Below are 17,536 nucleotides of genomic sequence, written 5' to 3'. Positions count from 1 at the left end.
GAAATCTGTAATTTTTCATATTTTCCTGAAGAAAAGTGATATTTTGGAATCTGTCATTGGCAAAGATATTTATGATTGCAGTGCCAGAAGGAATTATATGAGAAACAGAGAAGCCTTGAGGACTTCATTTTATCTGGTTCCTAACTAAGGCACCCTGAAATGAACAGCAATGGCAAGTTTTCTATTTCTGCTTATATCTTTATAGTCAGGTAAAACACTAGATAGGATCAGCTGGATGGTGCAGTGTGCACAGTGCCAACCCTGGAATCAGGAAGAATCATCTTCATGAGCTCAAATCTCTGCTAGCTATGTGACCCTGGGCAAGTCACTTAATCCTATTTGCCATAGTTTCTGCTTCTGAAAAATGAGCTGGAGAAGAAATGTCACACTTCTCCAGTATCTTTGTCAAAAAAAAAAAACCAGCCCTTTAATCAGACACAGCTGAAAGACGATTAAACAACAAGCAGACTAGACAAGTGTTTTGGAGAACTAGATCCAATATGGCTCTGGGTATGTTGTTTACTGTCACTAAGCTTCACTTTCTTTGGGTGTTAAATGAGGATTACCCTTGTACTACCTATCTACCAGAGTACTGGTGAGAAAGATCATACTTTGTCCCCTACTATATAAATGCATGTTTATCATTACCATTTCAAAGTCTCCATTTAATTTGGCCCTCTTATGACATTTTCACATAGCACATAGTACGTAGATAAAAGTGAAGAATTCATTGTAATTAAGGATTTTCAAATGAGATCTAATTATTGTTTCATCATTCACTTGCATGCTAGTCGAAGTTATAGGCATAACTGGAAGTACCAGACAAGTTATTCACAATGAAGAAGTAATAAATTTTGAACTGGGAGGGAGGCCAGTTAGTCAATCTTCTCTTTTTATGGAAGATGAAAACAAAGCTCACATAAGTTAAATATCTTTCCTATGGACACAGATCTTAAAAGTGTTAGAATCAAAATTTGAACACAGAACTTTCTGATGAAAAATCTAGCATACTGTATATTCTGAAAGTTTCCCATGTGCCAAAGAACAACTACTGATGACTGGCCTTTAACTGTGTTATTTATACAATTTATTGAATCTGACATCCCAACTATATATTTTTATGTATAGAGGGAGGGGGGGAAGAGGGAGAGAGAGAAAGAAAGTGAAGCAGAGAGAGAGAGAGAGAGAGAGAGAGAGAGAGAGAGAGAGAGAGAGAGAGAGAGAGAGACTTTCAAAAATAGACAGAGCTATTGACCCTTAGGAAGGCCAAAATAAATGAAAACCCTGGGATAAAAATAATAAGCCATTCACTTGCCTTTCTCAAATTCTTAGTCCTAGAGAACTGCCTGAGGCTTAGAAAGATTGATTTGTTCTTTGTCTTTTAGCTGGAAAATGGTAGAAATAGCACTTGATTTCTATTTCCTTTGACTTCAAATCCAAAAATTTATCCATTTTACCTTTCTGTCTCTTTATTTTTTAAATATTTAAGGTCAAAAGACCTTGTTTTCCCTCCAAACTACAAATTCCAGGTTGCTAGTCAATTTTCAAATGATTATCACTTAGAACATGCCATATTATCATAGAGTCAATATGGTATACTTCAGACCTTTTAGAGGAGTGAAAAGAATATTTATTTACTACAGTAAGTTTTTTAAAAATATTTTTCATGTTTACATGATTTTCACAGTAAGTTTTGCAGCTTATGATTTGTGTGATCTTGAGACAATCATCTTTCCCATATGAGATTCAAATTCCTCATCTATTAACATGAAGGGTATGGGCTAGAAGAGGCTAGAAGGGTACAGGTTAGAAGAGATTTTCTTCCCTCTTCTAACTCTTAATCTGTCATTCAATAATCTCTGATTATTTACTGCCTGCATTTTACCTTCTTCCCATAATTTACATTTTGGTGATGCCCTGAGTCCTAATAAAGTGGAGAGGCTTTGGTGTCTGAGTTCAAATCTTGCCTGTAAAACAACACTTTGGCCAAGTAACCTTGGCCAACTCACATAAACTCCCTGTACCTCAGCAAAATAAGAAGATTGAACGAGGTAGTCTCTGAAGTTTCTTCCATATCAATATGATTCTCTATGACTTAGGTGCACAAAGCCTGGAAGATAGAAATGGACAGAGTATGTGAATAAGTGGGAATGGATAAATTTCATTTCATTACACATATATACATATAATATACATACACATCATATGCATACACATATTTAAAGTAAATTTAAATATGTTTCCCATAATATGGATTATGGAGAAGAGATGGTATTCTATGATTTTATCATGATAAAAGTGTTTGTGATGTACCAGATTTTGATATTAAGGAAACTTGATAGAGGGATTATTTAAAGAATTGTTTAGGAGAATATATGAAGAAACAGAATATACTGTAGGTGAAGAGGAAAGGTAGGTCATTGTTTTCCCAAATATTTTAAGAAAAGAAGCAGTTTTTCCTTTTTCTTAAGCCATCGTTGATGTACAGTGCAAAGACAAAGAATGTATTGAGAGTTCCTGAGCATCTTATCTCTTACTTAGCCATGCCAGCTGTATTTTAGTGAGAATCACTAGACTGGAAACCACCCTTAAAATCCCTCAGAGCTTTAGGCAGCTAGGAGGTTTGGGTTAGATTGATAAGCTTGGATCCAAAAAGACCTTCATCCAAATTCTGTCTCTGATACTTCATAGTTATATGATTATTCCTTAGGGAGTTACTTAATGTCTCTCAATTTCAGTTTTCTCCTCTGTAAAATGGGAGTAATAAAATCACCAACCTTACAGACTAGTTATGAGGATCATATGAGAAAACTCACATAAAGTATTTTTAGAAATATGAAGGGTTAGTTATTATCCTGAGCTATTTTCTCATTAAGAAAATTGTAGGTCTCTTCCTTTCTAGTGATGTGATTGCTCTGGTAAAATTAACAATGTTATACCTTCAATTTATATGGTTATTAAATGTTCGAGGGATCTGTTTGCTATTCACAATATAATATTACTTAGTCTAAAAGAAGATAATTAACTATGGAATATTGAACTTTAGTGAATACTACAAGTTGTGATTAAGGTAAGAGGGTTTTTCAATATTTTAAAAATTCCCTTAGTAAATCTATGAACTTGACACTTAAATTAAGTATAATAAGTTATTACTGAATTTTAATTTTGAAAATTTAATTAAAAGAAAAATAGTTTTGGAGGGACAATATTTTCTATTTAAAAGCACTTCAATCTTCTTCAAAGAAGTATTGCAACTATAGGAAGTATTGTAGTTGGAGAAAAAAGTTATCTTTTTCTTATTAAAAACACGATGAAAGCAAAATTGTTTAAAATTCTGCTGTGCACATCTAATATTTTAAAAATCAATATTTTAATGTACATAAAATAATTTGATGTGATTTTCTACGAGATGTTGCTGTGGAAGAAAAAGAATTTAAAGGTTCTATCAATGATGACAAACATTTAATTCACACAGAATCCCTTGGGCTTATAGAAATGGGCTTATAAAAAATGCCTTTTTTATTCTCAAAACTTAATTCACAAAAATGACAGCATTTAGAAGACATGCATTCTTGATTTACAAAGCATATGAATTCCTTAGATACATTTTCTTATGTGTGAGAGGAAATACTTAGTAACATTTTCTATTCTTATATTACTAGTTCTTCTCCAATCTGAAATTACAGAATTCTACTTTAGTCAAAAAAAGTAGATAAGATTTTAAGATGACTAAAAGATTTTATTTGAATTTGCTTTTCTATTGAAAGTGAATACTAATTGGACCTATGAATAGTGGAGGGGAAAATGCTTGTGATTCAGTAAAGATGGATAAAGTTGATCACAATCATTATTTTAATGTTACTTTTTCAGTCTCTGTATCTTTTATACACTTCCTATAAACTTTGATCCAATGACTTTGGACTCATTGTTTCTTGAACATGTATACCATCTGCAGATTCTAGATATTTTCACTATTTTCCCCTATGAATGGAATGCTTTCCTTGTTCATCTCTGGTTTTCTGACTTTGCTGGGTTTCTTTAGGTCCCTGTTAAAAATAAAATTTGCTTTGATATCTCTTAATTACTCCCTTCTAATGTTGATTATTTGAATTTATTCTGTATATATTTTGTTCTATGTAATTATTTGCATATTGCCTCCCCCTTGTATTGTGGGATCCTCAAAAGTTAGGACTACCTTTTACCTTTCTTTGAGACTCCAGTGTTTAGGTCAATGCCTATCATATAGTAAGTCTTTAATAAATGCGTATAGACTGATATGGGATTTTCCCTGATTTCTCAATTATGAATGCTGAACTCACTTCTCAAAATAATTTAAAATTTTCTTGTATGTACAGAAGCTATATAACATGATGGATAGAAAGGTTATTTGAAGTCAAGATGAGTTCAAGTTCAACCTTTGTGACATACTGGCTTTATGATTCTGGGTAAGCTGGGTACCTCTTTATTATGAAAAGTGTGACCAGAAAAAGTGGAAGTGGTTTCTTCATCTTGAGATTCATAATTATGCTTTCTCTCCATTGTTCTCTCAAGACATTATTGATAGTGAATCCATATTGTGTAGAGCTCAGATAGGTCTTATTTTATGATAAAGATTATGATGATTATTCTTATAATGATTATATATGTATATATATATATACACATATAGCACTACAGATGAAAACTGTGTCATCTTTTTGCCCTTTACAAATTTCATAACAACTTTTTGGATATATATTGGTCAGTCTCTTTAATTATTTCACCAGAAAACTTTTGACAGCAGTGACACCATCAAGCTCTAGAGAAGAAGGATTATTTATTCTTTTTATATTCCATACAGCATCTGCCTGGACACAGAACTTTATTTGGAAGGAAGGAAGGAAGAAAGGAAAGAAGGAAAGAAGGAAGGAAGGCAGGAAGGAAGGGAGGGAGGAAGGGAGGAAGAAAGAAAAGAAGAAATGAATAGAGTAATGAAAGAAGGAAGAAAGGAAGGAAGGAAGGAAATGAATTAAGGGAGTGAAGAAGGAGAGAAGTAAGGAAAAAAAGAAAGAAGGAATTAAGGGAGGGAAGGAAGGAAGAGAAATAGAGAGGGAGGAATGAAAGAATGGAAGGAATTATGGCAAAATTTTGTCCATGCTTTTGAGAACTTTTCAATGCAAATCATTATTGTAAAAGTAATAACCTATTAGTCTATTATGATATCTGAAAATATATTTTGTCATAGAAATAAAATGGATGTTTTAATGTATATACCTATTATAATTCTAAGAAAATGTAATCTGATATGATTATTCAATATTTCAAAAGAATAGTGGATATTATAATTTAGAAGTGTCTGTTGGTAAGCTTGTCACAAATTCCATTAAGGATAAAATGGATACTATCTATTCTGGTTACTATTCAAGTTCCCCAAATCCAATGTTCTGCCAACCATGTATATACAATATTGATTAATGTTCTACCTTCATTACTTTCAAACATCTTGATGAGAAACAGCTCTTTTATTTGAAGATTGTATGCTGATTGTTTCTTCCTTTTCGGATGACTACTCACAACTCATAAAACAGATTTAAATAAAATCATCTACTAAGCTGTAATGAATAAAATTATTAACATCATTTCTATACTTTATATAATTCCTATACATTAATTTTAAAGCTACTTTAGATTCAAAGAAAAAAACTAATGGACAGTATTAAACATTATATTTAAGTGTGTATGTTTCCTATGTGACATGTTTGTTTCATTCAATGATGTACTTATCTCAATTTCTATTCTGTTTAGAGTACTGTATCTTATAGGTACCATATATGATAAGCTACATTCTATTTACATAACATTTCGTATTAATACTGGTTGTAACTAGTTTTTTTGTAAACTGTGCTTTAAAGGTAGATGCTATTGTTATATGAAGATTCAATGATGGGTAACTCATTTTCTCTACCTTTAAGGTTTCATTCAGTGTCGTAGTCCAGAAATGCAGGAACATATTTGCCAGATGTGATTGTATATCTTGCCCCCCCCCTCCCCACATTGAGGATGTACGTTCTTATGTATATGACAAGATGTACTAGTAGAGTGAACCTGGCTATTGGTACACATTTCATGTAACCATGAATCCCTGGAAATTTTTTATTCTATTGGCAATAAGGTATTCTGCTGTTCTTAATCAATCTAGAGAGTTGCCTAGCAATTAAAATCACACCATCAAAGAACCTCATTCCTGAAAAGAACCTTATCATAATTTAAAGGGACTTATTTTTAAAATTGTGAGTGTCTTCTTCATATCCCTGGGGACACTATCATTTTATTTTGTCTCTATGTAATAATTTAGTGTATTGTAAGTTATTTATTTTTCAAACAGTGTCTACCTCAGAAGATTGGAGATGTGACACCTATTTCAGTTCTATATGATTCAGCTTCCTCTAGATAGACAATTGATTTCATGATAAAATTTGTGCTTTAATCCATTTTTTTGAGGTAAAATGCTTTGTAAGCCTGAGTACCATCTCAGTAAACCTTCTAAGGAAGGATTAGACTAATTCCTTGATCAGGATTTCTATTGGTCTTACTTATCCCTGTGGAATTTTAAGTCTGGAAAAAAAATTTCTAGGTGGTAAAACAATTATTTACCTTTGTATAACTTAATAACTAGATCATATCTGCTCTTGTGATGTGAAATTTCCTTTAGGGGGATTTTAGAGCCTTGACCTAAGAATTCTGTTCACTTTTTTGAGAAATACTAGAAAAATTTATTCTTATATAGTATTGAAGGAGGCCTTTGGACTTTTTGAATATTTAAAATATAGTTATTTCTAAGTCTTTTACTGTCATACATTCATTACTGTTTTAGCCATAGTTTTTTTTCTTCATTAACAATGTTGGATATATCCTCTGATGATAGAGTATCTTTAGCAGAATAGAATTTTAGATGGTCCCTTAATAGCCACATTCTTTTCAAAATATCAAATCCCATTAGTTGAATTCACTATTATTTGTAAAGCCTGTAATAGTACAATGAGTTACTACTATATAATGATCATTTTGCTAAGTTCCAAGCATATAAAAGGAGGCAAGAGTCCTTACTTTAAGGTGCTTACAGTCTAATGGGGGAGACATCATGCAAATAAATATATTCAAAGCTAGCTATATATAGGCTATGTATGAAATAATTAACCGAGGGAAGACATTAGAATTAAGAGTGATTGGCAAAGGTATCCAGTAAAAGATGGGATTTAAAATGGTTTTTAAAGGAAATGGGGAGGTCAGTAGAAGAGGGAAAGCATTTCGGATATAGGAGAAAGCCAGAGAAAAAGACCTAAGCTAAGAGATGGATTGTTTTGTTGTATGTAAAGAGGAATATCATATAAGACTAAAAGTAGGAAGGGGCTAAGTTAAGAAGGGCTTTGAATGCCAAAGAGAACATGGTATACTTGGTTCTGTAGGTGATATGATGCAAGATTGGATGAAACAATCAAAGTTGGAAACTTCTGCTGGGATCGACTAGTAGTGCAATTGTGTGAGGCCACTAAAAGAAAGTTGTACATCCAATCTTAGAATATTAGAAAACCAGATCTCAAAAGGAAAAAAAAAGGAATAAATGGTAAATGGCTATAAAAATGTTGTTCATGATGGGATATAGTTCTTTGTCTTCACCTCAAAGTCTATCTTATTGACTTTCTTCGCCAGCTGCTATCTGAGTTTTTAATTATGGAATGCAAATTAGTTTGATGATATTTTCTTTAAAATGACACATTGTTAGCAAAGTATATATCAATATATTCCTGTGACATTTCTTAGACTGATGATGATGATGAAAATAATAAGTGTTAATATAACACTTTTTATATTATCCTATTTGAATCTATATATTTATGGGTCAGATACTATCATCCTCATTTTACCAGTGAAAAATCTGAAAATCACAGCACTTGAGTGACTTCCCTAGGGTTACAAAACTAATAGTAATTGTGACAGGATTTAAAGTTAGTTCTTCCATGTCTCCAAGTCTACTATTCTATCCACAATCACCTAAAACCATATACACCCTCTCTTTTCCCTTCTTTTAGTTTCCACTCCTCATTGGCTTAGTTATGTCATTTGTTTTACAGTATCCCCACCTGACAATTTTCATTTTTAAGTTTCTGTGCTATCATCATTATAAACTACAGATCAGAGACCTTTCTTTGCCAGACAACTACCTAGTTTCCCTGGGGAGTTATTTATTAGAACATTTCCTCTGACTGAGATAATACATTATTACTAATGGTTTAAATTTTTATGTGTTTGTATATGTGCATATTTATATGCATATGCACGTTATTAAGTAGGGTAAATTATACACATATGTCACTCTATATACACAAAGTCTCAATTTTGCCACATCCCCTCCAGCATTCATTACTCTCCCCTGCTATCATTTTAGCCAATCTGCTAGGTGTGAGGTGATACCTCAGAGTTGTTTTGATATGCATTTCTCTAATTATTAGAGATTTAGAACACTTTCTCATGTGCTTATTGATAGTTTTGATTTCTTTATCTGAAAATTGCCTATTCATGTCCCTTGCCCATTTATCAATTGGGGAATGGCTTGATTTTTTATACAATTGATATAGCTCCTTCTATGTTTAAGTAATTAGACCTCTGTCAGAGTTTTTTGTTATAAAGATTTTTTCCCAGTGTGTTGTTTCCCTTCTGATTTTGGTTGCATTGTTTTTGTTTGTACAAAAAACTTTTTAATTTAATATAATCGAAGTTATTTATTTTAAATTTTGTAAATTTTTATGTCTTGCTTGGTTTTAAAATCTTCCCTTTCCCATACATATGACAGTTATACTATTCCATCTTCACCTAATTTTCTTCTACTTTCCTTCTTTATATTCAAGTCATTCACGCATTCTGAATTTATCTTGGTGAAGGATGTGAGATGTTGATCTAAACCTAATCTCTCCCATATTGTTTTCCAACTTTCCCAACAGTTTTTGTCAAATAGTAGATTTTTGTTCCAAAAATTGGGTTCTTTGAATTTATCTTATACTGTCTTGCTGATGTTGCTTACCCCAAATCTATTCCACTTATCCTCCCTTCTGTCTCTTAGCCAGTACCATAATGTTTTTTTTAACATTTATTAATATTCATTTTTACCATGGTTACATCATTCATGCTCCACCTTTCCCCTTCAACCACCCCCCCCCCCACCCCCCACCCATGGCCGATGTGCATTTCCACTAGTTTTGTCATGTGTCCTTGATCAAGACCAATTTCCAAATTGTTGGTAGTTGCATTGGTGTGGAAGTTTCGAGTCCACACCCTCAATCATGTCCACCCCAACCCATGCGTTCAAGCAGTTGTTTTTCTTATATGTTTCCTCTCCTGCAGTCCTTCCTCTGAATGTGGGTAGCTTTCTTTACCATAAATCCCTCAGAATTGTCCTGGGTCATTGTATTGCTGCTGGTACAGAGGTCCATTACATTCAATTTTACCACAGTATATCAGTCTCTGTGTATAGAGTTCTTCTGGCTCTGCTCCTTTCGCTCTGCATCAGTTTTGATGACCGCTGCTTTATAGTATAGTTTAATATCTGGTACTGCTAGGCCAACTTCTTTGACATTTTTTTTTCATCATTTCCTTTGATATTCTTGATCTTTTGTTCTTCCAAATGAACTTTGTTATAGTTTTTACTAATTAACTAAAAATGTTTTTTGATAGTTTGATAGGTATGGCGTTAATAGGTAAATTAATTTGAGTAGAATGGTCATTTTTTTATGTTAGCTCATCCAACCCATGAGCACGCAATGTTTTTCCAATTGTTTAGATCTAGTTTTAATTGTATGGAAAGTGTTTTGTATTTGTTTTTGTATAATTCTTGTGTTTGTTTTGGTAGATAGATTCCTAACGATTTTATGTTGTCTAGGGTGATTTTAAATGGTGTTTCCCTTTCTACCTCTTGCTACCATGATGTGTTGGAGATATATAGAAATTCTGATGATTTATATGCATTTATTTTGTATCCTTAAACTTTGCTAAAGTTGTTGATTATTTCTACTACCTTTTTAGTTCATTCTCTAGGATTTTTTAAGTAGACTATCATATCATCTGCGAAGAGCAATAGCTTAGTCTCTTCATTGACTATTTTGATTCCTTCAATTTCTTTTTCTTCTCTAATTGGTACTGCTAGTGTTTCTTTTACAATATTAAATAATAGAGGTGATAGTGGGCATCCTTGTTTCACGCTTGATGTTATTGGGAAAGCTTCTAATTTATCCCCATTGCATATGATGCTTGTTGATGGTTTTAGGTATATGCTGTTATTTTTAGGAAAGATCCTTCTATTCCTATACTTTCTAGTGCTTTCAGTAGGAATGGGTGTTGTATTTTGTCAAAGGCTTTTTCAGCATCGATTGAGATAATCATGTGGTTTTTGTTGGTTTGCTTGTTGATCTGGTCAATTATGTAGATGGTTTTCCTAATGTTGAACCATCCTTTTGTTCCTGGTATAAATCCCACCTGATCATAATGAATAACCCTTGTGATTACTTGCTGGAGTCTCTTTGCCAGTACTCTGTTTAAGATTTTTGCATCTATGTTCATTAAGGAAATTGGTCCCTAGTTTTCTTTCTCTGTCTTTGATCTACCTGCCTTGGGGATCAGTACCATATTTTTATCATAAAAGGAGTTTGGTAGAACTTCTTATTTGCTTATTATGTCAACTAGTTTGTATAGTATTGGAATTAGTTGTTCTCTGAAGGTTTGATAGAATTCAATTGTGAATCCTTCTGGTCCTTGGGATTTTTTCTTAGGGAGTTCTTTGATGGCTTGTTCAATTTCTTTTTCTGATGTGGGATTATTTAAGTATTCTGTTTCTTCTACTGTTAATCTAGGCAATTTATATTTTTATAAATATTCATCCATCTCACCTAGACTGCTATATTTATTGCCATATAACTGATCAAAATAGTTTTTAATGATTGCCTTGATTTCCCCTTCATTAGAGGTGAGGTCTCCATTTTCTTCTTTGATACTCATGATTTGTTTTATTCTTTCCTTTATTTAATTAGATTGACCAGTATTTTGTCAATTTTGTTTGTTTTTTTTTAAAATACCAGCTTCTAGTCTTATTTATTAATTTAATAGTTATTATCTATTAAATCTATTTTTTCTGGGATTTCATTTAACTCTCATCTCTTTCTGATTTATTTTTTTGGTTTGATTTATCTAAATCTGAAAGAGGAATATTTAGATCTCCCTTTAGTATGGTTTTACTATCTATTTCCTTCTTGAGATCTGCCAGTTTCTCCTTTATGAATCTGGTTGCTATGCCAATTGATGCATACATATTGAGCAATGTTATTTCCTCATTGTCTATACTGCCTTTAATCAGGATGTAATGACCTTCCCTGCCTTTTTTAATCATATCTATTTTTACTTTGGCTTTATCAGAAATCATAATTGCCACTCTTGCCTTCTTTTTCTCAATAGAAGCCCAAAAAATTTTGCTCCAGCCCTTTACCTTAAACCTGTGTATGTCCACCACCTCATATATGTTTCTTGTAGACAACTTATGGTAGGCTTTTTGTTTCTAATCCACTCTGCTATTTGCTGTTGTTTTATGGGCAAGTTCATCCCATTCACATTCAGAGTTATAATTATCAGTTGTGTATTCGCCAACATTTTGGTATCCTTTCCTAGTTCTACCCCTTCTTCTTACACTATTTCCTTTTAAACCAGTGATTTGCTTTATGCCAGTAACCCTTGTCCCCTCCCTTGATTTACTTCTCTTTATACCCCCTCCATTATTATTCCCCTCTTTTTATTTTTAAGGTCTAATGAATTCCCTCCCTCCCTCTTCTTCTCCCCTCCCTTTTTTGACCTCCTCACTCCCCTGCTCCCCTTGGTTTATCCCTTCTAAGTTTCTCAGTAAGATTAGATAGAGTTCTATATCCCAATGGATATAGCTCCTCTTCCCTCTCAGGGTTAATTCCACTGAGGGTAAGGTTTAAATATTACCTCTTAATGCTCTCTTCCTCTCCTTATAATAGTATTCATCCATTCCCCTTCCCATGGCCTCTTTGTGTGTAATAGAATATCCTATTTTTCTTATTCATTCAAGTTTCTCTTGGTGTCCTCTACTCTTTACCCCCCCCCCTCTTTTCTACCCTCCCATATCATCTTAGACCATTTAGTACTCCAACCTCTCACTATGAATAATTCTTCTAATTACTATAATAGTGAATACAGTTTTTGCAAATTACACATAACATTTCTCTATCTAGGAATACAAATAATATGATCTTATTAAGACCCTTAAAGAGGTAAATATAAAAATATGAATTTTCTTTCTTTCACCTCTGCTTCTTATTTACCTTTTCATGTTTCTCTTGGTTTTTGTGGTTGGATATCAAACTTTCCATTTAGTCCTGGTCTTTTCTGTGAAAATACTTGGAAAGCTTCTATCTTGTTGAATGCCCATACTTTCCCCTGGACATATGTAGTCATTTTTGATGGGAAGGTGATCCTTGGTTGTAGACCCAGTTCTCTTGCCTTTCTGAATATCATATTCCAAGCCTTGTGGGCTTTTAGTGTGGAGGCTGCCAGATCCTGTGTGATCCTGATTGGTTCTCCTTGATATATGAATTGTCTCTTTCTGGCTTTTTGTAATATTTTTTCTTTTACTTGGAAGCTCTTGAATTTGGCTATTATATTCCTGCAGGTTGTTTTTTCAGAGTCTAGTGAAGAGGTTGATCTATGGATCCTTTCAATGTCTATATTGCCCTCTTGTTGTAGAACTTCAGTGCAATTTTGCTGAATAATTTCTTTTAGTATGGAGTCCAAATTTCTATTAATTTCTGTTTTTTCAGGAAGACCAATGATTCTCAAATTGTCTCTTCTAGACCTGTTTTCTTGATCTGTAAATTTCTCAGTGAGATATTTCATGTTTCCTTCTATTTTATCAGTCTTTTGACTTTGCTTTATTTGTTCTTGCTGTCTTGAGAGATCATTGGATTCTAATTCTAATTGCCAGTTCTAGCCTTTAGAGACTGACTGGTTTTTGGCTATAATCTTTTGGTTTTCCTTTTCAATCTGGTCTATCTGGTTCTTCTAGGCTTCCAGCTGGTCATTTCTGGTCTTCAGTTTGCTTACCAATTCATTTGATTTCTGAGCCTCCCTTTCCAATTGTAAAATTCTACCTTTTAAACTGTTAATTTCTTGCCAGATCTCTTCCATCTTTCTCATAATCTCAGATTTGAACTTTTCAAGATCTTGTGACCCATTTTCATTTTTTTGAGAAGATTTGGATGTCTTTCATTGTTTGTCCTCCTCTATTTTCTGGGTTTTTCTGAGCGGAAATTATCAAGTGTTAGAGCTTTTTTCTTGGTCTTCTTATTTATTTCTTGGGCCTTGCTTGGCAACATTATGCTTTTTCTGCCAGAAGTCTGAGTAAGGCAGTCTGGTTCTCTTTGTATGGAGTTAGGGAGCAGTTTTTTGCTTGAGCCTAGTTTGTGAGTCTCCTGGCTTCTCTGGAGACCTTCCTGGGGTCTCTGGTCTAGCTGTTTTCAGGGTCGAGTCCCCATGTTCCTAGCCAGCTGCCCAGAGCTTGGAACTTGGCCTACGTTTGCTCCTCCTCCTGAGATTTTCCCCTGAGTCTAAGCAGAGTGGGCACTGCTGCTGCCTCTCTTAGCCCCACTCCTGTGTCCATGGTCTGAGTTTTTCAGCCACCTGGGTCCCTGGTCTAGCTATTCTCAAGGACAAGCTCCTAGTAGTGCCAGCCAGCTGCCTAGGAGCTAGATTTTGTGCCCCTGCTTGCTCTAACTCTAAGGGGCAGCCTCTGACTCTGGTACTGTGTGTGGCGTGGGGGAGGGTTGATCCGCTTGTGGTTTAATGGGAGCTATTTCCCCTCTTATAGCATGGAAGTGCCCAAATCCCATGTACCTTGGCTACTATGCCCTATTGTGGGTCCCTTCCTTCTTCTCGATTTTTTTGTTTGTTGTTTTTTTTGTCATTTGGAGGTATGCTATATCAGTTGGTAAGGCAAGAAAGTTGCCCAGCTCTACTCAGCCACCATCTTAACCCAGAAGGGTAAACCTCTCTGAGAATTTATTCCTGTAGCCTTATCTTAATCTAGAAGTGCTGTTTTCTCCTGGGGAAGGAGCAGTAATGCCGATATAACTCATTACACATCAGAAATATAATTAGGCTTGAATGCAGAATATATTCAAACTCTTATAATGAAAGAAGAATGAAGAGAATAGCCCAGAAGTTGCCATGTGACAGCACTTTCAGAACTCTAGGATGCTTTCATTAATAGCTGACACATATATACTGAAACCTATGGATACAGACTCCTTCAAATCACTACTAACACCTAAAAAGGAACATGCAATAGCTTTGTATACATTTAGCTTTAGAGTTTGCAAAGCATTCTCTCCTTGACATCTGACAATGGTCTTGTGAGGTAGATATTATCAGTGTTACTAGTACCTTTTACTGAAGAAGAAATAGAGTATTAGGTGTACCTATATTTACTAGCAACTAAGTGTAAGAAGTAGGAAATGGATTTTAGGCTTCCAACTCCAAATCAGGCTATGTCTCCTTTACGTCACCCTGAACTTAACGAGCTTCACAGTGTCTAAAATAAAACAAACAACAAAAAACAAAATTATTTCATTTGGAGTTGGAAATGTGTATTTTCTTACTGTCCAACTAGTTTGTTAACTATCCTGCCTATTGTGAATTTTGGATTTTTATTCTGATTTTATGAAATGTTATGAAACGAAATTCATTGAATTAATAGAAATGCTGCTGCAGAGAGTTTTGTATTTCCATTAGGCTGGTAGACTCTTGACTTGTACTAGAAACTTCTTTCAGATGTGGCCATGTTGAATATGAGACAAGAATGGAACATTTTGAACCAAAATAATGACAAGAATGCTTTTAGGGATAGAGCAGTTATGGGCAAACTTTTTAAAGAGGGGGCCAAAGGAAAGGAAATGCTCCTCTGTCAGTATGTTTCTAAGGCAACTCTTTCAAAGTTTCATTGTATTGTATCCTACTCATTGTATTTGTCAGATTAGGAATAACGTATTGTGGTGGCCTGATAGAACATTTCAGGGGGCTACATCTGGCCTACGTGCTGTAGTTTGCCCATCACTGGGTTAGAATATCAGGGACAGCTTTGAATAGTTTAAAATCCTTACTGTTTGTTCTATATTTCTATGGGTTGCCTTAGATTTGTTTCTTGTTATACTGGAAATAGGGCATTTACTGTCAGTACATGTGGCATTAGGGCTATTTTTTTTTTAACCCTTGTACTTCGGTGTATTGTCTCATAGGTGGAAGATTGGTAAGGGTGGGCAATGGGGGTCAAGTGACTTGCCCAGGGTCACACAGCTGGGGAGTGGCTGAGGCCCGGTTTGAACCTAGGACCTCCTGTAGGGCTATTGTTTTTAATATTAACAGTAGTAACAATTAGTATATATATATATACATATATATATATGTATATATATATATGTTTAAAGTTCACAAATATGATCTCATTTAATTTTCATAACAATCCTGGGTAATAGATGCTATATAATTCTTCCCTTTTTATAGTTGAGGAAACAGAAGCAAACAGAGGTTAAATGACTAGTCTAGGGTCACATAATTATTAAGTATCTGTGACCATATTTGAAATTGTCTTGCTGACTCTAAATCTAGTACTCTACCCATTGTACCAGTTAATTGTGTATGTTTATCTTAGTGACAAGGAGATTTAAGCCTTAAGATCATCACATCTGAGCAGCCTGTCAAAGGCTATAGAGTATGGTAACCCATATGATGTCTATTTTGGTAAAAAAAAAAAAAAAAAAAAAAAAAAAAAAAAGGAAATATGTGCTTCCCAAGAAGGAGAAATGGTTTTCTTAAGGCTGGCATTTATACACTATCAACACTACGAATAATGGTTATGACAGCTTTCTGTTCTATCCAATCAAATAGAATTCATTCTGAAGCACACCAGCAGAGCGATGACCTTTTCTTTTTCCATCACAAGAAAGAGTTTTGAATTTTGATTAAAACTTGGGAATATTCCCCACATTTTCATTAATGTCTTTCAAACATATGAATTTGTTTAAGTATCCCCACCCTCCTGCTCCTCCCCCTTAGTCTCTAGTGTTGGTCATAGTAATTGTAATGATGGTAATCAAAACTTTTCTGAAGTGTCATTCTCAGAACTACCTGATCAGCATTCCTAAATCAGCAAGACAAGTGGCTGAGTGTACTGTAATTTATGCTCATTAAGAACAATAATTACAACATTCTCCACATCCATTTTGGGATAATGTAATGCATGCATAAAAATAAATACTGTTCCAGCTCAATGGATTCTTGTTAGAGGAATATTTTTGATGATGGGAGCCAGACTTTTCCTCTATTACTACCTAAATGACTTCATTAAGTAACAGGGAGGAAGGAATGGAATAGCACACTTTGTAAAGTAAAAATGATTTCATTACAATTAATAGTTTTTCACAGTTGTTCAGCAACATCAGGCAAATAACCTTGCATAAAACCAGCAAGTAACCATTCAGAGGTCCCATTGGAAGAAGCTTACATTTGCAAAAGTTTCTTTTAAAAGGAATTGAAGAGAGTTTAATTACCTTCTTTGAGTTGAGCAGTGACTATCATTCCATTCTAGTTAATATGATACACATTGCAAGGGCATGCTCCCTCCTTCTTCTCCTCTAATGCCAAATTTTAATCTAAAGTCTTGTCTTTATCCTGTGCTTCAGGTGCAGATCTGAACCCCTCATTGGGAAGAAAAAAAACAACCTTTTCTTTTCCTCTTGGGAATGACTAATGAGGCAGGACTCCCTTTTCTAACAGATCAGCTGCATACACTGTATTTAACTGTTTGAATAGACAAGTCTTAAGAAGGTTAAAAAAAAAAGAGCCATGAAAGCACCAATCATTTCTTGCTGAAAAATTAAATTTTTTGTGCCACTTGGAATATTTGAAGCTGCAGATTACACCAATGAATGCAAACCTTTTCATTTTTCCCTACACAAAACATGGCATAGCCATCTGTCTGTGTCAGTATGACTGCTATTCTCCTTGTAGTCATAGCATCTGTTTCATGAGGCAAACATGCATACACAAGCATACACACACTTCCGCACACACAGTTCTTTCAATATTAATGATGCATCTACATATGTCATAGCATCATAGATTTATAGTTCTTTGGAAGGAAACAGGAAAGTTATTTAATCCAACCCACTCCATGCCTTACAACCTATGTGGAGTTTAGTGAAACCCATGGAGGTTAAGTGAATTTCTGAAGGTTTATAGCTATTAAGAGGCAGAGAGGGGATTTGAACTCAGGTCTTTTTATTCCACATTCAGCACTCTTTTATTATTATCCTGCAACCTGTAAATTTTGTAATATTCTAGTGTGAATTGTTTTTAAGAATATATAGTTCCCATTTAGTGTCTATTAACACATAAACAAATAATTATATAGTATATATATATATATATATATATATATATATAT

This window comes from Gracilinanus agilis, chromosome 4, assembly GCF_016433145.1.
Source record: "Gracilinanus agilis isolate LMUSP501 chromosome 4, AgileGrace, whole genome shotgun sequence".
Lineage (NCBI taxonomy): Eukaryota > Metazoa > Chordata > Mammalia > Didelphimorphia > Didelphidae > Gracilinanus > Gracilinanus agilis.
The sequence above is the reverse complement of the archived record's forward strand: the minus strand, read 5'-3'. Positions refer to the sequence as shown.